At 38.3% G+C, this 22,577-nt stretch overlaps 2 protein-coding genes across 6 annotated transcripts in view; both read right to left on the minus strand.

Annotated features, from left to right (window-relative positions):
- Window positions 1–22,577, minus strand: part of LOC129564894 (protein disks lost) — a 211,863-nt gene that overhangs the window by 123,565 nt on the left and 65,721 nt on the right. The window lies entirely within an intron of this gene.
- The window catches only part of LOC129564895 (brain tumor protein), a 95,867-nt gene that overhangs the window by 7,651 nt on the left and 65,639 nt on the right, over window positions 1–22,577 (minus strand). For 2 of the 5 annotated variants that reach the window (XR_008687555.1, XM_055439148.1), the window contains exon 1: window positions 1–2,277. This exon is cut by the window's left edge and continues 2,236 nt beyond it. The exons of the other annotated variants lie outside the window; for them this stretch is intronic. The gene's annotated coding sequence lies outside the window, so the exon portion shown is untranslated. Of the gene's footprint in view, window positions 2,278–22,577 lie in introns of those variants that run through there. 5 annotated transcript variants of the gene reach the window in all.

The following is a 22,577-nucleotide window of genomic DNA, read 5'->3' on the forward strand; positions in this document are numbered from 1 at the left end:
TATATATTTCGGCTTCAGTTTCGAAAAACGGGCAGGGGTGCCAGGGAACGAGAAACAGAGATCGTTGAGTCATACACAAAGCTATCAAAATCAATGACACAAGCAACAGCAACAACAGCAACGGTACAGTGACAGCGACAAAACGACGAAAAATGAACGGAATGAAAGGAAGGAAGAAAAAAAAATAAATAAAAAGGCATGAAATGAGGAAAGAACGATACATTCATGACGAATCATACGTACATTGAAGCATTAATAAACAATAGCGGTAGTGGTTAGAAATTTTTCATGCGCATGTGTTTGATTTCACATATATATACAAAACAACTACATTGCACACACACAAGCCACTTACAAAAAGTAAATATCAACAACGAAAACAATGCCTGCAACTCAGCGAGTGAATGAAATGAAAGAGAAGGAATTCGAGCATTAATAAAATTCAGACAAAATCATGATAATATTGAAGATATCGACAGTATATGGATTATCGATGATGATAAAATGATTTGAAATGCAGAAAACAATGCAAAGGTCCATACGACGACGATTGATGAAAACTGAAATGCACGGCCCAATACACACCAACCCGGCGGCCTAAGCAGAAACAGCAACCCGATAAATACATAAATGAATTGAAAGGTTGAGATATATCGTATTATTTTCTCGATTGTTTTTATTGTATATATGCTGAATTGGTATCGGCAACCAGATCGCAATGTAAAATCCATAATCTATAAGAAGCATTTTGGGTTTATCAACAATACGAGACGAAAGTCGATATGAACGGGCTATCGATTGTGCCAAACTGATTCGAATAACGCACAACAACTTAAAACACACAGAGAGAGAGAGACTATAGGGGCTGTTTTTTCTTCTTCTTTCGAAATAGTGGCGCTCGTGTCATTCCGTTTCGTGCAATACACGCCGCACGAATGATTAAAAGCGACTTGTTCTCGATACACATTTGTGTGTGTGGGTGTTGGATGGCTCATCGCGAGGCGCTGCTTGGTGTTATTTTATTGATTATACATTTATATGATTCATATGAAGATTACGAGTTGCTGCCGATTTTCATCTCGAATGGCCTGGTCGGAAACGGTTTTTCGAAGCCGATACTAGGCAAAACGAACGAAAACACACCCAGAGCATCGAAAGCATACGATATGATATGCATACACAAAGAGATAAAATATTCACTTTATCTCCATAAATATGTAATATAAACAAGTTATAAAATATCAAAAGGATAAAATGTAAATATTCTGTACACACAACGTCAGCGACATGTTCGCATGGCTAACACAAGTCGAGAGACAGAGAGAGAGAGAGAGAGAGAGAGAAAGACCATGGAAAATATGAAGGAACCAAAGACGTGTGGCGGTGGTGTTGGCGGTGTGGTGGTTGTGATGGCGCAAGAAGGAATTGAGAGCATTAAATGGAAAAAGTGATGTAGATTTCACATGAATTTTCTATCATGAGTGAATGGCTCACGCAATTCGATACACAAAATGCACAAACACATATATATATCGCTATATATATAGCGCAGTAAGCTGGTATATGTCTCATCTCCAAATGATTATTATTGTTATTTCAATTCCACATTGGATTCGTTTATTCAAATTCTACGAAATTTCGTTTGCACAAAGTGGAAAATTACAGTTGGCTATGATCGGCTAGTAAAAAGCAGTTATTGTTAATATGATAACACATAAGTGTTAGCAAACATTTTCTAGCACTGCTTAGATGATGTTCATGTGGATTTGCTCTGCTTTTCCGAAACCATTTTTCGCTTTTCTTCTGCTTCGTGTTGGAAAAAAGGCAAAACTGAGAGAGGAAGATAGGCGAAAGACGAAGAGAAACAAGAGGAAGTGGACTTGATGGAGGAGCGCATTATATGTGAAATGAGAACAATGGAACGAACGCTAAAGCATCAAAAGCATGTATATATATCGACTAATGTTAGCATCGCATCACATCAATTCGAATTGTGTGCATGATAGCTGATGGAAAAGTATTGAAAACAAAAATTCACTAAACATGTACAACAAACGCGCTCTTTTTTTTCGTTCCATTTTCTTTCTCCATCGCTTTAATACTTCTTGTAAATTTCATCACTCCACTCTCTCCGCCTGAATCATGGCCGGATTATCGGGCAAATTCGATGGCATGGAATTTCGATATTTTCTCTGCTCTCCTTTGCCATCGATACCACTTTGACATGGTTGTTGTCATCGTCGACATCGTCTTGAGGCTTTGCTCGGCAAATTATGGAGAAACTTCAACAGAAAAAAAAGCTTCGTATGCAAACGACGTATGTGAAAAATATTATCAAATCAAATCAAATCAAGTACAGAACAAACAACACTTTTTTCTTCATTCATTCTTTTCTTCTCTGCCATTTTCTCTTTGTTTAATCATGCAGGCTAAGAGTCGCATAGGGCGCATAAGGAAAAGTGATACGAAATGGAATGGTATGCATTTTCCGTTCATGGATTTCATTCCATTATGTTCATAAATAAATTATGATTGCATTTTCATAATGTTCATCGTCCATATTGAATATGCATGTTCCCACTCTCTTGTCGTACTTTTTTTTCTCTTCATCTGCTGCTGTACTGTGTTCTACTTGTCCAGAGCCACTTTTTCGTCGGTGACATTCTATATGTGGGAGTGTGAGACAAAGAGAGTGGGAGAGCGAGTGAGACTCAAAAAGAGCTATCATTTGCATATCCTTTTATCATCATACACAGTGTGTGTATGTCTGAGCCACAAACGGGCAAACAAGCGTAGGAAATCGAGACCGTTTTATTTATGATTTGATGAAGATACTGACATTGACCGAATCCTAGACTGTTGCATACAAACAAACAGACACACACAAGCAGTGAGCGCCGCTGAGCAGACGCCAAAGGAAGCGTTTGTCTGGTTATTCGGAGCAACGACAAAAATATTATGTTACCACTTAGAATTTGATACGTTTTGTTGATTTTGCTGACCGAATTTCAAACATAGACAAAATGGTGAAATGTCTTTCGTTTGTAGCACACACATCCACCCATACCTACACCCACATCCAAATCGATTTGCCAGTGATTTAGTCGGTCCGTTTCGCTCATCATCACCATGCAATCTAATTCATTTCATTTGTTTTGCCGTCGATCTGTATCGAATGCCGAAAATCCATTTGCCCCATCGAATCAGCATACAAATTAATCGAAATCGGATAAATCGATGCCAAAGGTTCTCATTTGTCATTATGATGGCAATACATACACATTCTGGCGACGAAATAGACTGCGCGAACTCAGAGACACGTCTATAGTTTCATCAAAATACCGAAATGTACGATTGAGTTTCGGTATTCTTGATAAATTTCATCGAACCTCTGAAACTTAGTAGACAAATTCATTCATCTATAATCTACGGTATGATTGCATATATGCAATTCGCCTGTCGATTTGTTAACGGTGGCGGCTAGTGCACTTTGCCACATATATACATATAGCAAAAGGGAATGGAATAACCGCAAGCAGACAGACACGGCCATTACACATGTGGCAGACATGTTGAATTTTTTACACCATCAAGTTCGATGGAACATGCTTTCCCTCTCTTGCTCGCTTCATCGGTTCGTTTGCAGCTCATTTTCAAAAAAAAAAAACGACCAACCGACCGAATACCTATTCAATGGTTTTGCGAGATTATTCGAGTCAATGCGACTATTCATAGATGCATCGCTTCATTCCATTTATACGTCAAAAATCCATAATGCCATTAAAAATTCACTGGCAAAATATAATTTAGCATATGGTATTTGTTCTTCTTGTGCTTTCGGTCGCGAGCGCTTTATTCGGGCGAAAAATAAAATCACATTATATTGTCTGGCTGACGTTTTGTTTGTATGGTTTTTTTTCTCGATTTAATTTTAGCGTCTCGACTAGTTGATCGAGTACACTACCCTCTTCTGGAAACATGAAGCGCATATATGGCGATGTACGGAACAAAGCGAGAGAGCGTGCGCGCGAGCGTATTATCGTTGTACATTTGGTCTGCCTGCAAAATGCACTGTGTGTGCAACCATTAATAACAACAACAAAAAAACTAACCGAATGAAGTAAAGCCGAACAGCCAAAAAATGTGCACCGAGCGTGAGCACAGACACAGTCTTTCTCGCTCTGTCGCTCTCGGAGCGAGAGTATGCAAATGAAGACAGAGAGAAAAACGGGAAAAATGAAGCAGAGAAAAAAAATTATACAAAACAATCTAGCCAACAGACTCACTATGTACTAGCGAGCTAGTGACACGAGCCATTATAATTCAGACGTACCGGAACAGAAAAAAAAACCGCTCATACACCATGAGCACAACATTTGGCAAAAATCACGAGAATTTCAACCATCGAGAAAAGATGCGGCTGTAAAAGTTGAATGTCTCGCTCTCTTACGGTCTCTTCGAAAATTGTTCATTGTATTTCTTCTGCAGCTCTGAGGCCATTCCGTTCAATTTCTCTGTCGTTGTCTGGCACTTTGCACGGAAGAAATAGAGTCCTTCGCCCTCTGGTTTAATCTTAATTTCATAGACAAACGGAAAATATGGAAATAAATGCATGAAAATACACACAGACACATACCGAGCGACAGAGCAACAGAGGGACATGGAGATTGGAGAGTGAGGGAGCAAACGAGCGAGACGGTCGGCAAGTACAGTCACAGTTTATCGCCTCGAAAATTTTGAGTGCTTGCATTGCATTTTATATGTATGCTATCGAGCGCATTTATTACATAAACAAATTCATTTCATTCCCTGTTTGTTGTATAATACATAAATGCCATCCAGTGTGTGTCTAGGCGATATACGATATATTCACCTAAACCCAATACACAATATTACGGGACGACGAACTGTATGTATATTTATACACAGTGCCGAGAGTTCCGAGTTGTACACAAAAACCGAGGGGTGAACAAGGAAATTGAAGAAACGACTTCTCTCGGTGATGGCGATATGTTACGAGTTTCCAGATGGAGTTGAAGTACAATGCCAAAAAAGAAAAAAAAGGAAGGAGAGCGCTCACTGTCTGACAATTTATAATGTCGATAGATTCGACTTGGTGCTGCTTGTGCTATATGTGTATGTGTGTGTGTGTGTGTGTGGTATAAATGCGGCCCGTCATACACCACACCACATCAAAAACAAGTAAAGAACGACGAGAACCTGAAAATATAATTCAGGACTTGGCGTTTTTCTTTTTTTCAATCGCATAGCTCGTGCATAACTTCCTCCATGCATATATACACACCGACAACCAATGTACAAGAGGGTGCAATGACAAAGGATATGAACGAATAGAAGAAGGAAAGAAGTGAAAAATAAAATTGCAGAATGGAAAAATCCACATGCAGTATTCGCGTTATTGTTAGGGATCTTTGTCGTCATAGCAGACACAAGTGTATATTTGGTTGGCATGGCGTATGTATTCACAGTGTGTTTCTGTGTACATATAGGCGGTGAACGCGCTACAGAGATGGAGCTGGTACATGGTACAATTTTTCCATTGTATATAGGAAGAATTGCGACTCAAACGATGTCAGTAACCACTAAAACGCACATTCAATTATAAATACTATGACAATTTTCGACGAGCAACCGATACACAACACTCAGACGCACGCATACAAAACAGCATCAGACGCACCAATACTTTAACACGACACTGTGTGTTATTTGCTCTCATTCGCTCACTCGATCGTGTGTGTGTTGCCATTCTATTTGTTGATGGGAAAGCGTGCATCCAACCAAAGCCCAAAGCTAGACTGTTTGTGAACTATTCCGAACATTTCATGCAGCCGAGGAAACAAATTGAGATTGTGCATATCCTAGGCTCCTATTTTTTTCATTCTCTCTGCCTGTCTCTGTCTCTTTCTTCCATTTCACTTGCCATCGACTTTCGTCGTGTGTTGTTGTATGTGTGGCCTTAAGCGTTGTTGAACTATTGTGATTTGCCGAGTGAAGAGCTAAAAGACGAAATAATTAAAATTGAAGGGCAACATTCCAACAACAACACGACAGCAAGAAAAAAAAAGATGAACGAGCAAACTGCGAAAAAAATTGAATGAAAAACCAACCATACAAATGCACTTCAATCTCGATTCCAACATCGTACGCTTTCCATTCAATTTTCGGTTTTGAAAATTCGCTTGCAATAATAGTACTTGAACCATATATACATATAAAATCAAATACAGAACACTATGCCACTGTATATAATAAATAGATGGTGTGTTGTCGGGATGTCTGAATGCGATGAATGCACACACTGTGCGAGAGATCCCGTATTTTGTAAATATAAATGGTCGATGGATGTGGTCGGTTCTGTTTTTTTCTCGGTATTAGTGCGAGAAAATGCTTGGCGTGGCGGACAGTTGATGTTATATATAGGAAGAGCCATAAACTTGAAAGGAAACAAATGCTACCCAAACAGCTAACAATAGCTGCAGACGAATGTTTTCTATTAGAATCCAATTGAGGGAGGAATGAAAACACACACAAAAAAAAACGAACGGAGAGAAGAAAACTCGCGCGGTGCAATAGAGCTCAGCTAAAGCCAAACGAAACGAAATACGGGCAAATCATAAGGACGCTATTTGGTTGATATTAATTTTTCGTCGAATCTCACCGCTGCATTTAATTTTCAAATGGATACCCCTTTCACATTCGGAGCCCACATTTTATATTTTGTGCATCATTTGCCATAGTCGCTCGGTGCCATATTCCGAATATATCCTATCCAGAGGCTCACCCGTCGACTTTGTATTTGAGCGTATACGGATTTTGTGTTTGAACACCACCGTGCAATATCCATCTCTGTGTCTATCTATCTACGTATATGAGGTCGGTGGTGGTGGTTGGCATTAAATTTTTGTTTTCAATTTATTAATGATTTGCTAGTTTCGGTTTCCATGCTCACCGCGTTCCATTATGTCTGGATGGAATTCAATTTACTTGCTTGCTTGTTTCAATGTGTGCGCGACGCAATAACCTTTTCACTCATTCATTCAGTCTTGCTCTCGCTTTTTCATTTTGATGGTGCTTCTCTCGCTCTTCGAAACCATTTCCGGATAATCGGATACCGTATTTTGCATTTCGCATATACATTTCCCTCGAGAGATAGCGAACCGTATGAATTTTACATAATCGCAAAATGGACGAAAGAGAGAGAGAGAGAGAACGCGTGAGTGGGAGAGCTAGAGAGAACGGGCGAAAGAGACGCAACGTAACAACAATACATAGTACAGCCAGTCAGACACATAAGGACTAAAAGTATATTTGCAAACATAAGCAAAATTTCGATACGTGCATGGATTGTCCAAAAACGGAAACTATTGAATTTTGTATAATTTCATTTTTTGAGTTTGACTCGTTCGTTCGTTTGTTTTTTTTTCGGTTGCTACTGCTGCTGCTTCTGCTTTTGGTGTGGCGTGAATTTTTTTAATTTGAATTTAAAACCAGACACCGTACGAACGGAGAATAAACAAATGAAACATTCAGAAGGGTCGGTGTATTTGTAAGATATGCACTAAGCCAAAAATATTATAATATGCAAACTAGATGGCAATTTTCGGGCGCATCAATGCGATTTGGAAGCACACAGAGCAAGCAAACGAAAAAGCACACAATGTTACAACCGAAATGCGCATTCATCGGATGAGTATAAGAGTAGAAAACGGACAAATTCAATGACACAAACGAATAGTCGCAAACAGAAGGAATATTGGCACGTAATAATTACCACCAATTGATATGCATTGTATTACGCGCCGATATGCATGTGTCTCTGTCTCTGTGTGTATGTATGTGAGAGCTTGTGCATAGGTAGGTTGCGGTAATGTGGTTAGCGGTTTTGATAGTGACTATTTCACCGAATCGACATTGTAATGAAAATAGGTAAAACTTAATACACTCATTATTTTCAATGACAGGACAGTGAAAATGTGTCACAAACATTTCGAAAAGTTTTCGAAATTGAATGAGCCAACGTTGGTGTGCAGATAAGGAGGTTCACGTATATGTACGAAATCTCTATTGCATTTGATCATTTTCCATATTAATTATTTCCGTTGTGGCGAGTACGTTAACGGATAGAACAGAAAAGGGTTTTCTCTGGAATGGCACTGTCCACGGGCGCGTATGTGTGTGTGTGTGTGTGTGTGTGTGTGTGTGCGGCAGAAAGTGGTGCATTGTGAATTGCATTTTCGTTCATTTCGTGTTCTTAATTTCATTTGCACATGGTCAGTGGCGGAGAGTGAAATGGCACATTGTGCATTTGATTCAGAGAGATTGACGACATTTTTGATGGTTTGCCAACGTCATTCGGACACTCAACGAATTACCTTCCGCTTTTTGTGGGTTGTTTTTTTTTCTTCTGTAAACACAAGAACATTATAGCGTTACATGCATTTTAGACTAATGCTAAACGCTAAAAGCCAATGTCGCTTTTCATAATTTGTATTTGTCCATGGCTTGTGATGGAACGAACGAGCAAACGAGCGAACGGACAAGAGCGATCTCGTGTGCGCACCATCGCGCACTCACAAAAGCATTTACTGCTATTGTTTTTTTTCCTCCACATATATGTTTGCAATTGCAGTTGATGCAGAATTTTGATGTCGATCCGATAGAGAGACGATGGCGAACAAAGGCGAACAGTGGAATCAGCAGGAAGAAAAATAGTCGCAAAACACAATGGGAAAAATAGAATGAAGCTGAACAAAAACTATTACCGTTATTCAATTTCTCGATGAGATGAAAAGGAAATTGCACACTGTTGGTGAAGAGTAGTGAAGAAGAAAGAAATGCAGCAAAGAAGCATGAAAAAATGTATATATAGCCAGAGAGCGGACGGAACAAGAGAAAAGAAGAAAAACTAAGCGCAAACAATGAGTTAAATCGCATTTGATAAAATGGAACTGTCCAACTATATGTATATGCGAGCATCGGATGCAATTTTGCTTGTTATCTTCGGAACGTGTGTGCACTTTGCTGTTGAAGAGATATCGATTTAAAATATGTCAGGCAGCAAGCAGAAGAAGAAGATGAAAAAACTGCTGAAATTCTTCGTCAAACAGGAAATAAAAAATTTGCACTGAGGAAAAATAGGGAAGAAACAAACTTTTTTTTTCGCTCCCCATTTTTTATTTGTGTGCTGTTCCGAACAAAGAAAAACAATGAAAACGAATGAACGATATAGAGGGAGAGAATAGATCGGATGCGCGCACGATCTTATGCTCAAAAGAATTTTTACAGGCAACTCCAACAGCAAAAATAGATAAAGGCGAGATTTTCGTTTTTATTTGCCATAAATTTGTTTTTGTTCAACTTGTTATTTCGCTTAAGTGAAACTGATATTAAATTACGTACACAACACGGAAGAAAAAGAGAAAAAAATCCAAAGTGGCAACAACAGAGAGAAAGAAGGGAAAAGAACAGACACACACAGGCAGCAACACAAACATGACAGCAAAAAAACACGGATAACAAAACAAATACGGAAAATATGAAGATATAAATTTGAACTTTTGTCCCTTTCGCCCATCTTACTCTCTCTCTCTCTCACACACACACACCAACACGCTCTCTGCACAGTCTATTGTTACTCTTGTCGTTTCCTCAGGTTTTCTACACTTTTAATTTGTTCGTGATAAAATTATACCTTATCAGATTCTTGTTTGTAACAGAAAACTTGGAATTTCTTATGTATTTCTTTATGGCAATGCGATGATTTGCGTTGGTTTGCTCTTCGGCTGCTGCTTCTTGAGTTGTATTTTTGTTTTATTATCACATCGATCGTCATCGTGTGCAATTTTATACTTTTTCGTCCAAAAATCCAGAGGAAAAAATACACACACACAGCATGTTCCTCATCCTGCAACACACACAATTTTCCGATTATTCTACGGTCGACTTGTTTGTTTGTCATGTTCATTATCGAGAAAAAAAAAGTTTGACAAATTTTGGTGTGCGTCTCATCTTATAAGATTGTGAGACCTGGATTGGCCACTTCAAATTGGTGGAAACGAATTTGATGAATTTGTTGAATCAAATTGGAACAGCGATGAGGAGGGAAAAAAAAGAAGACCGACGAACAAGTCGTTGATTAAATAATATTTGGTCCAAAACTCCCAACCCATTTCCGAGAGCATGAATGCAGGGATTTTATTTGGATTTCTAACCCGAATTCAGGGTGTATTTTTTCTCAACTTGAACAGATTACGACAAACTTCTGCACAGTAATACATACACAGAGGCAGACCGAGAGACTGAGAAGAAAAGCAAGAGACATACGATCGAGTACACACAGTGAAGGAAAAATTATTGGGTTTTTCCAAACCGCCGCTTCGCATTTGTTAGCAATGATAACAAACAATCAGACGAACTTAAAGAGCAAGAGAGATACTTAAATTTCTGTGCAATGTTCACTTAAAGAAAATAACCCCAAAACTATTTTCTGAAACTTTTATTTTTCTCAATTATTATTATCGAAAGTTTTCTTTCTCCTTCATTGCTTGCTCTTCACCCTTTTCCACTCCGTGCCTCCAACTACCTCGTGCACCCATCTCTCTTCTGTCTCGATTTGCCATTCTGTGTCGGTGCAGACATAATAAATATTCGTTGTAATATGTTTTCGTGCATTTCATTGGTGTTTCCCGATATCAGCTCGCTATTGTTTGTGTTTTTCTTTATGGAAAAGTTTAAGTGCGTTTTGCAGCCACTCATGCGATTTAAATGCTGTGTATGTTGCCGTTGCTGCTTTCCTTCGCACACTTTTATTTCACTTATTTTTTTTTCGTTGAATGTCTGATGTGAACAAGTTGGACGATGTTTTTACGGCGTCTTTGCACGAAGCAAAGTATTTGTTATCTTGAAATATGAATTAAATATTATTCAAATATTCGAAAGAGAGAGAAAGGAGAGAAAAGTGTGTGTGCGAGAAAGAACTTGTGTGCTTTTCCTTAGTTATACAAAGGCACGTCTCCGGCAAATGTTTCCTTATTTATTTGGCGTGTGTACTATTCCGTTGTGAGTTGTTTTTTCACCATTGCACACGGCATTTTTTTAGCGTCATTTTCTCTCTGTGTGTCTCTTTGCGTATGTGTGTGTGCGTGTTTTCTACTGTATTTCTGAGTTTGGTGAACACCAAATGCCGATCGAACAACGAAGATATATTCAAGTTTGTTTCCCTTTTTTGTCGTGTTCCACCCGCATTTCTTATTTAAAGTGTTCCGTTTGGAGCAGGAGCAGCAGCAGCAGCAGCCATCTATCTAAATACCAAAGTGTGTTTGTGTGTAGTGGTAAAAGGCAGTATTTTGCCTTGTGATATCAATCCAACACAAAAGGCCATACGAAATATTTATATGGGAAACATTACCGTAATTCTTTTTCGACGATTCTGTCTCGCTCGTACTCACAAACCACTCTCACACCGTCCAATCTTGCAGTTACGTACCCTTCATTACAGAAATATTTTTCAAGAGAGTTATTCAACTTGTGCAATTTATATACATTCATATTCGATCCACCCTACATTACTGCAGCCGCATACATATAAATCGGTTGCTTTCCCTATTGCTTTGTGCTTCGGCACCACCACCACCACCGTTGTTCCGGTAGACACGGGTTGCGCTCACAGGTTTTCATTCCTTTGAATTCACATACAGAGATTTGGCCAAAAATGAAAACATCCGTCGACGTCGATGGCATCGTTCGTTTGTGCCTCACATCTCCCGATACACTATATGATTCACAGATTTCAATGTATTTGGGGACATGCTTATAAGATAAATTATTGAACAAAGTACTTTATCATTGTAAGAACTTTTTCTCTGTACAATTCCTTCCTACGCTGCTGCCGTGCATTGCGTTTTCATTTTATCTTTTTTTTTGTGCGAGACATCTATTTGGCACTTCTTATTTCGTCGTGGTGACGGTATCTTAACCACTTCAGCACACAAACACACGTTCACATCTTTTGGGCCCGTAAGTTGACTGGAAGAAACAAAGACGGCAGAGAGACACAAACAAATTGAATGTATATCTTTTGCCACCCATATGCACGCACACGGAACACACATCATCGACGTGAACATTAGTGTAAATGTAAATAACGCACATGCCGTGCGCACACAAACCTATAGCCAAAAGGTTCAAATCCGAAATGCAAGCATCCAGCACACAGAGAGATAAAGAGAGAAAGCGGGGAGAGAGAGAATGTGGAGGGAATGCCCGTCATTTATCCCATACATTAGTCCACTTTCGTCTTTTGGTATTATTATTGGTATTAGTATTAGTGGTGATTGGTTGGAATTGTGCTTGTCGAGTAGAAATATGCGAGCATCCACTCGACTCGACTCAAACTCGTACACTCGCTCTTAACTTCAATCCTATTAGAATGCGTACAAGTGGCGGATATTTTATTTAAGAAAACTTGACGAGATAGATATGTTGTATGGGGAATGGCGTAGCGGCAGCAAGCGGGCGAATGGAATGAGTCAATGAAACCTGTTCAATATCACAGGAGCTCAATATTAATGCGAAGCGAAAAAAACAACAACATCGTAAATAAATCGCCAGTTGTATGCTGGAGGGAAAGAGAACGAGAGATAGGATAGAGATAGGTGTATAAATTTGGGGATGTGGATTTTTCGAGAATTATTTTTTCATTCGCCTCCACCCACCATCTCCTCCTCCAACTCGGCGTCTATTCAATATTTTATTTTGATTATTACTTCTATTTGTAGCGAACATTCAGAAATCTGCTTTCTTTCTTATTTTCAGTTGGATAAATGTATTCACTCTATGTCTTTTTCGTATACCCTTGCTAAAGCCGAAATTCCTCGTTTTCAAAACGAAGAAAGGAAAAAGTGAGAGAAGAAAGCACTCTCGGTATTTGGTTTTTTGTTGTTGTTGCTGCTGCTGCTGCTGCTGTACTAACTCACAATTCCTTTTGTGTATTCGTTCACATACGAATGAGGGAGCCAGAAGTGGCAACTAGAGACGCGTTTCAAGTAAATCGACTCGATTCAAGAGAGAGGGATGAAAGAAAATGATGATCAAAAATAAGAAAAATCATTGAACCGTTTCTTCTGCAACAGTATCGACACACAAACACAACAAAAAAACGTTGATGCTTTTCCTTCTTCGATGAATAAAAAGAAGAACAGCAACACAATACCCATCGTGTGTTTATGGGTCTGTGTGGGGGGTGTGAGAAAAACCAAAGAATGTCTCTCAATTTACGGAATAAGCTGAACTTTGGCTCGCCACCTCATTCCGTCCCGAAAATAAAATTTCGGACGGAATTCAACATATTTGTAAAGTGGACAAGATGCTCCTGTCGATGTCCTTGTGCCCAAACAAAACGTATACGATAGCACAAATCCAATGTAAAATAAATTACCTAATCAATTTAATAATCGCACCAAATGAGAATGTGGCTATGAGCGGCGAGCTGTGTGTGTGTGTGTTAGTGAGTTTTTTTTATGTTTGGACGGGTGTTTTTTTCATTTTCCACGATTGCTTCCGTTCAAAACAGTTCTATGTGTGTGTGTGTGTATCTACTGGGCCACATCAAGATATCATCACAAAAAGACGCAAAAGGCGAAAATATTGACGGTGATTCTGCGTTTGGATTCAATGGAACTGATGGTCCTTGAGCCACACTGAATATTTTTGGTCAAGCAAAGAAAGAAACAAGAAGAAGAAGAAGAAACAAGAAGAAGAAGAAGAAAAAGACGAAGAAACAATTTCACATTTTTGAGCAAATTGACTTTTTGACATTTTTTTTTATCTTGTATGAATCGAGTTTGTTTGTGTGGAAAAGTTGCAAACAGCTTGATCATCACAATGTGATAAAACTTCCGTCCAAAAATGAAAACAACTAATACAAGTATATAGTCGAAGGGCAGAAAAGGAGCCAAAAAAAGTAAACGAAGAAACGATTTTCACAGACACACCAACGTGCCACACGGTGGTATGAGTTGGATTTTTCGTCTGTTCTTTCACTTTTTCCTTCATATTTTTCGATTCTTCTTCGTTTGGGTGAAATCCATTTAACGAAAAGATTTCCAAAAAGTTCATCGTGTAGAACGGATATGAAACAAAATCACAGCGCTTGAGTTACAGGCTAAAAGTCTCACTCACTCTCGCCCGTACATCTATAAAATCAGAGTTCGATTAAATGAAAGACAAAAAAAACACGATGATGGGCGAGAGACACGCCATTAAGAAAAAAAACAACGAAGATTCTTCAAAGATGAAAACAGTGTGAGAGTGTACACTTTTGGCCCCAGCTTTTGTTTAGTTTTCACAATTTTCTTGTATTCAGTGGCAGTGTTCGCTGTTCAAAATCGACGACGTGAAAATGTGTTAAAAACTATTACGTCTCTTTCGTTCCTGAGTTCACTATATCTCTCAGTGTGTTGTCGAAGATGCCCAAAATAACATAAACACAACATAAAGTACAAAGTGTTGTCAAAATGATGGAAACGAACACTGTTCCATCGCATGAAAAATATAAACAATGGCAAAGATGCACCCGAAGAGGTCTTACACTCCCCATCCCCATAGTCCGGGCGCATTCATCCAATGAGTCGAAAAAGGACCGAACGATAGAAAAACACGCAGCTAAAGTACGATAGAGCACATCATGAGTTTCTTTGTTCAAACTTAAATTATAAACTGATTCACAGTTTTCCTATTTATGTGCTGCTCTTTGCTCGCCGGCTCCCTTTCCGTATGTGCATGTCTCTTTTCTTATTTGGGTACTCTGGTCGACTTTTTTCTCTCTTCATTTCTCGAAGCGATTCAGTTCCATTCATTGCATTTTGAAAGGTTGATTTTCGATATATCTGACGCAAACGAAATGCTTCATTTTTCTTCCGTCGCCAAGCAGCGAGTTCACGCTTGCAAAAGATAAACTTTGCATCGACATATTGACTCAATGTACAATATGTGTGTGATAGCAAGTGCAAACGACGGGCTCTTCCCATTTTCAGCATGAAATGGTGCATAGCGCACAGTGCCAACTGCACTCTGTCGCGCTATCTCTCACACAGAAAAAACAACGTAAACAATATTTGCAAAAAAAACGAACAAAAAAAAACTTTAAACATTTTCCAAAGACAATGGAGCTGAACGTTTACTTTTGTGTTTTTCTCATCGTCTTCGAAGTTTTTTGAAGTGTTGTTGTTGTCGCTCGTTCGTTTTGTTCGAGACTTTGTTTCATGGTGGTGCAGTGTCGAGTGATGGGCGATAGTGAGCTAGCTGTTTGTTGCGAGCGCGTCTTATTGTTTTGCACAATATTTCCTTGAAGCGTATTTAATGATTCATGGCGAGACTAAATCCAATGAAGAATTTATGATTTTTCCAACTCATCGAATTCCCACATCGGCAACACATATCGGAGAAGTGAAATGGATAAAGTTCCGCTGGCTTTGAAAATTCATTTAAAAAAAAATTGTGCTTAATATTTTTCGACATTGTTGAATATATAGTATACTTTAACAAAAAATGGGCATGAACCAATGGATATGAATCAGAGACAGAAAAACACCATATACTCATCGATGGTGGAACCGAGTTCAAATCAGTTGATGAAAATGCTCGCCATATCGTTATTGGAAAGCATGTCAGCGCCACAATTTGGAAATATTTGGTGTGTTCATTATAAGTTGTGAAAATGTGACACATGGGAAAATTACTTTGGATCTATGGAAAAAGCGTTGACTCATCCAATGAAAGTGTGGTACGAGCGAGAGAACAAAGATATGAATCATATGCGCGCACGGGATGAGAAAATGCCCGAATGCGATTTTCAACAACAACAGCAGCAATAATGCTAGGGGGAAAGAACTGAGTAAATGAAAATATAAACATTGTAAATAATCGCATATTCTACCGAATTTGGATGAATACGCGTCAATGCGCTGAATAACTAGCTGCGAATGCATGCAAATATGGTCAATAAAATGTGCGTATTTGCAACTGTCATTACTGCTCGCCACGAACAAGACGAAGCAACAGAAGAAAACAACAACAATAACACTACGGAACGCAGTGCAAATGCCTGTGAATATTTATCAATACGTGTCAATGAAGTAAATATACCAATAGTTCTTTCCCCCTAGCAATAATGATGTGGTGGAAATGGCTGCCAAACATATGATATGAATAACAAACAAACATCGAAAATAAATAACAATGAGTCATCCATGGCATGTGTGTGTGTGTGTGCCAATGCAAGCACACCGGTGAAACTTTTATTTGATTTGAGCTTTGTTCTATCCGCTAGGTTTTAATGTGGTCGACGATGCGCGATGTGTGTTTATGTGCGAGCAAGCGAGCGCCCAATCGATTTGGGGAATCTTATGGAATGAGAGCGGTAATGCCAACTAATTTGAAAATCCAATTGGAAATTGTATACTTGTCCAATTTAGTGTATGTGAGTGTGAGATAGACGGTGGATACAATTTTTGGGGTGAAAAACCACAAACAATTGCAATCAAATGACTGGTGAACAGCGGTTTATTCAGGGCATTCAATGAATGGCAGAAACAAACAAAAGGTATTGAGACTAAAATATAGAAAATCGAATTGGAAATGCGACCGAAATTGGAGGACGTAATGAGAATGTTTACCGAATAAAAGCAGCCAGGCGACAAATGCGAATGCGTCACACATATCCACTATATATAGTTTGTGTGCTCGTAGTCGACTCGACGAGCCATGACATGAAATGTGAGTTCACTCACAAAATGAATTATTATGGGCAATAAATAAATGGCAGCGCATTCGATAAAATGGATCAAACGATAAAACGACTTCCATCAATTGGACGAGCACAGTACAATGACACATACACACACACACGCATATACAGTCGAAAATATTTCTCGGTATTTTCGATAAATTTAATTAACAAATGGTAAACTGCCACCTCACATACACACACATACACGCACACGTCTCTAAGCAAAACGATTCATTTGGTTTTTGCAGTGCGTCCCATCATTCTTGTCTCTCGCTCTCTCTCTCGCTCCAACGCCTTGAGCCGAAGCGTTAATGTAAACGTAATCGCAATCGATATTTCTTGTTTATTTTCCTTCAATTCGATCACATATATTTATCTATCCATTCTAAGTGCTTCTTATTTTGTTTTATTTGTTTGATTTGATACACAACAATAATCCGTGAATGCCTCCAACAACTTATTGTCTTTTGACATTTTCAATATTTTAGAAGATAAATTACGATATGGTGATGATAACAATACACAAGCATCGACTATACGATGTGCATATTTTGTGTGTCGAAATATATCGCACAATAAATTCGGCGAAAGAATGCGAGTAAATTTCCATACATATAACAAATGGAGGCCATATGAGAAATTGAACCAAAGCGATTATTTCAATGGGCACCGAAAAGCACTTGAAGAACTCATCACCGATTATTCGTCAATAAAAGCGAACCAAATATGCACTATTCCTAGCCACGGCTTACGAATAGATCACCAGCTAAGTGCGAATGAAAGGCACAAAATGTGAAAACAAACGCGAAAAAATGTGTATATCGATCAGATGCGCATGGACTTAGCAACAAAAGAAATACGACCAAATTAAATTAACCACATTTATCACTTTGTTCCGAAATAAAAACCATCAGCAGCACCACCATCACCATAACCATCACCACAAATGCCAGAGAGCCAAAACAATGGCCGAAGAGCAAATGAAAAAAAAGAACTTTTTATTATCGTGTTCACGACGAGATAGAGCACATAAGTGAATTGAGTTTTATCAAAAATGTGCGAGTCGCACGCACCATTACAACCATCAAAGAGAGATAATTTTTGTGACGAATTCGTCTGACAGGCGCATATGCAAAAAAATAGAAGAAAAAAATCAATACAAATATCGAAATTGTCGGAATACATGCACGGATGGAGGAAATTGCGAGCAATTCAATGGTTTGTTGAATTTTGTCCGGTTCGAAATTAAATCATATTTCCAATGCGGCTACCGCTGCCGTCGTCGTCGCTGTTGCCACCGAACACAAAAATGCATTTTCGAAATGTTCGCGAATATTTCCACTTTGCATGACAACAATTATTCGAAATGATGTCGGTCGTAAATTGTGTGTTATGTTATCGGTTCTGTTCGCATTTTATGTTATTTACTTAGAATTTTTCGGGCGAAACATCATGAACGATCTTGTTGTTCCCCGTGAATATTTTTTTTTTTGAATCATGAATCATAATTCGTATCATATTGTGCGGGCCATAAAATGAACATTTTTCCCATGGTTTTTTTTTCATTTCAGCCGACTGGATATTTTGCCACCAACCCGAAAAAAACACCACTCCAACATTATGGAATTATAGTATCATGATTTCAAAGCTGTTTTCATTTCGCATGTTTTTTTATCAGTAGTTCACTCCCAGCGATACTCCCTCGAAAATAAAATGTAATGACTCGAAATGATTTTTTCCCCATGCTGAAGACCCGAGAACAAAAACTGTGGCAATAATTCAATGACATTTGAATCCGTGCGCATAAAAACGACTTAAAAAACCTCGCCGAACAAAGCGAAACACCTATTTGTTACTCGTTCAATTCGGAACAAATTGTACACTGGTATGTTACGCTGACAAATCTATGTTACGTTTTGATCGGCGATTTTTTTTTGTATTTCGTTTTTATGCTCACGGGTTCATTTGGACTCAGCCAAATGAACAACATGATTTTTCGGTTGGCATATATCTGCACATGACGTTTTGGCATACGGAGAAAAAAAACGGGAGAAAAAAGTTATTTCAAAATGGGAAATTGTTATTTGTACTTTTCAAATATCCGATGACTGCGAGGGGAAGAAAAACAATAGAAAAAAGGTTCGACCGTACCTAAAGCGTCCGATAGAAATTAGGACTATGCTCACAAATTCCCTTTAATGATGGCAATTAAATGAATTTAATATTCAATAGTTTGCAAACAACAACACCCGGAGTAGGCAGACAGAGGGAAGTTGTCATTTTCGGACATTTTTGAAATGTGAAATTAAATCGGCTAACCGTGGGAGGTGATGGCAAGCAATGGATAGAAAAAGGTTGCTTAAAACTTTGCTGCACTGCCACTGTTTTCGTTTTTATGTTATTTCATTTGAGTTGCCATGAAAAACGTCCAGTTTTGTGAATTAGATAAATGGTTCAATAGACGTTTAATTGGTGTAGCCTTGTGTAGTGTGGCAAATGCCGTATTGATACACACTGAACACAAAACCATAACAATATTAGTCTTAGCACCTAGCATTTTGGCTTAGCGCAGTGCTTCAAAAAGTGTGCTCAAACTCGAATTAAGATTAAGAAAATGCGATTACGTTGAACACTTTCACAAAACCATTTTACTAGGAAACTGTCCAACAAATTGCATCCGATTCACATAATGTACTTAATTCTAAATCCAATTCTAAGCTTATTGTTTCCATTGCTTATCACACTCGATGGATTCAATGGCGTAACATTGAATCAGAATCGTGTCATACAATCGTCTACTGAGTCACCTAAAAACAATGTGTTTCTAAAAATGAATCATGACCATTTTTTCTCAACTTCTTTGTTACTATCGTTACAGTTTGGCGCATTACAGCCTACCCTTTGAGAGAGAAAGAGTGAGAGAGAGATAGAGAAAGTTAATAAGAAGATAGAAAAAGGACATGAATGATTCACGCGATGAAATTCTATCCATTGGCTTAGATGATGCGATGAATGTACATCACACGGCTGCTTACAATGCGTCGCAGCCCATTCGACCGTCAATGTTGAGCAATGGATGCGACTCACACACAAAGAGGACACAATTTGTACGTAATCTAGAGCACAAATCTAAATGGTATTGTTGTAAAAGAGTCATTATCATAAGCATGACATAAATGTGACGAGACGAAAAACATATAAGAATCACTCACTCTCGTGTCTTCCACTTGCAAAAGCAGCACTTGCAAACTGCGTATTTAGATTTTTCAACATTGTGCACAGAGTGAGTGTATATATATATATATATATCACAATGCCTTTACATTCACAGTGCGATGGCAACGGCGTAATGAATGTGCTAGAAGAACAGAAACCGAAGTGCCGCTTGTTGTTGTCGTTTTTTCGATTTCGGCTGCTATGCATTGCATGTAAATATACGTATATCATGTGAAAAGTGGGCACAAGCGCCTTAAGTATCGCTTCTGAGTAATGTCATGTTAACGATTCACTGTACAGCTGTACACAACTACTGTTCGACATCATTCCATACATGCAGATTTGATTCGTGCTTTTTTCTGTATCGCTTGAATGCCAAATGTGCTCGCGTTCAATGCACAATAATTTTCTCTCATTGTCGCGCGCCATCTTCAATACGCCATTTATAAATTAGCATCGACATCATCGTTGTCGACAATGTCGATGATGGTAGTGATGGGTGGTTCAATGCTTTCGAAACACTAGCGGTTATTTTCTAATTAAAAACTCTTAACAAAGAATTCTATAATTTTGTTGTTGTTGTTGTTTGTCTATGTCACATACATTGCATTCACATTACATGATTATTGTCGTCGTCGTTGTTGCTGCTTTAAGTAGCTCATGATGATGTTGATGACCGAAAAATAAATGAGACTGAAAGCTAAACTTTTTCCGTTCCGCGCTTTTTTCAATATCCACTAACAAGCGGGTTTCGATTTAAAAAAAAAAACCAACAACAACAATCGCGCTTCAATAGTATATCCATACTCATTTTGCGGAATGCAAAATATTCAAGCACCACAGAGGGAGCAATAATTAAAATTAAACTTTGCGCGTTGATGCGAGCGAACGAAAAAAATTGCAACAAACAAAAAATAGCTCCATAACCGTTTTTGCGTTGTGTCTGAAAAATTTTCGGCGTTTTTCAAGTCAATGCTCGATTTTGGTGTTTGCCACAATTTTCGCCAGTTTGGAATTTTGTCACACATGCACACATTATACGGGCGAAATTCGACATAGATATGAGGGGCAAATGCGACTAAATGACAACGAAAGAACACTTGAAATTGCATGTAGGAAAATATGCGATGCGCAAAAAAAAGAGAGAAGAATTCTGATGGCGGAGGGTAAAAGTGCTCACTCAAACACACAGTATAGTTGTTCTAATGTCAACAAACTGTTAAGCGACGGATGGAAGTGAGAGAAAGAGAGGAAAGAAAATTCGTACCGCTTAAGCACTGGTGATATTTTTTTTTGTTGTCATTCGGGGTGAGTGAAAAAAAATGAGTCAGGTTCATGCTTGAACTTGTGCGCGTCGTATAACATACCAAAGACAATCCAATTTCATATTCTTCTTCTCTTTTTTCGGTCGTTTACTTATTATTTCACTCATGCCAGTTTTTTGGTTGTGTGCATTTTTTTCTGTTCCTCCTCTTCTTTGGCTCTCTTTCATTTCGGTTCTTGGTGTCGCGCATTTGGCAAAGTTACCGCACGTTTCGGGTGTAATGCTAACGAAACGACACCAAATATGTTTTTATGAAGTGCATATATGAATAACGAGAAAAGTTTTGTAATTGAGATTTTAGTTTTATACGTGGTATTGCGCGCGCGACTACTGCTCCGTTACTACTACCACCAACCACCATTATTATTATATATAGTTGGTGTGTGTGTAGTTTTTTCTTCTCTCTCTCTCTCTCTCTCTCTCTCTCTCTCTCGTTGCGTTGACTCTTCAACAAACTATTCTGTTGTAGACGATTTGATGTCGATCCCCAACCCATTCTCCAACTTAGAACGTTGTGTTGTTGTTGCTTTTTTATTCTATTTCAAATAAAATTTATTCACATGAGGAATTTTATTTATTCATTTTTCTCGCTCTTTATCACTCAGATAACTTCACATTAATTTTTTTTTCAACTGCTTATTTCAACTCATTTTCTGACCTTTGAATGCAAATCTCGAGATAAGGATCATTTTATTAAAAAGAAGAAAAATATTCACACATTTTTATACAAATTCACAACACAAAATACAACAAAGTCTTGGTTCTGTTCGGCTCAGCACTAAAATTGTTTCATTTTCAACCAACCGATGAATGTATGATTCTCTGAGTCCAAGTGTATGAACCGAATTACTTCACTCTTGGATGGTAACTGTGAAGTAATTTTTTTCTTTCTGTTTTCTCGTTGATTTCGATTGTAATTACTGAACCTGAACTTCCATGAAATGTGTACGCATAACAATAGAATTTTCGTAGAAACGATGGACACGAAGAGAATTCGAACATAAAAAAGAACGAAGGCAGAAAATTCTGAAATTAGTCACAATTGATTTGTGTGTGAGTTTGTTCGTCTTTTTTGACCGATCATCATCTTCTTCTTAGTCATCGACTTATATGTCGATTCATCATTAACGTGCAGTCAAGGTTATACAATGTTTTACATTCTTGATACGATCTCTACTTTTCTCTCTCTCTCTCTCTCTCTCTCTCTCTCTCTCTCTCTCTCTCTCT

This window comes from Sitodiplosis mosellana, unplaced genomic scaffold (genome assembly GCF_009176505.1).
Source record: "Sitodiplosis mosellana isolate CC-2019 unplaced genomic scaffold, AAFC_SMos_1.0 Smas_scaffold_2, whole genome shotgun sequence".
NCBI classification, from domain to species: domain Eukaryota; kingdom Metazoa; phylum Arthropoda; class Insecta; order Diptera; family Cecidomyiidae; genus Sitodiplosis; species Sitodiplosis mosellana.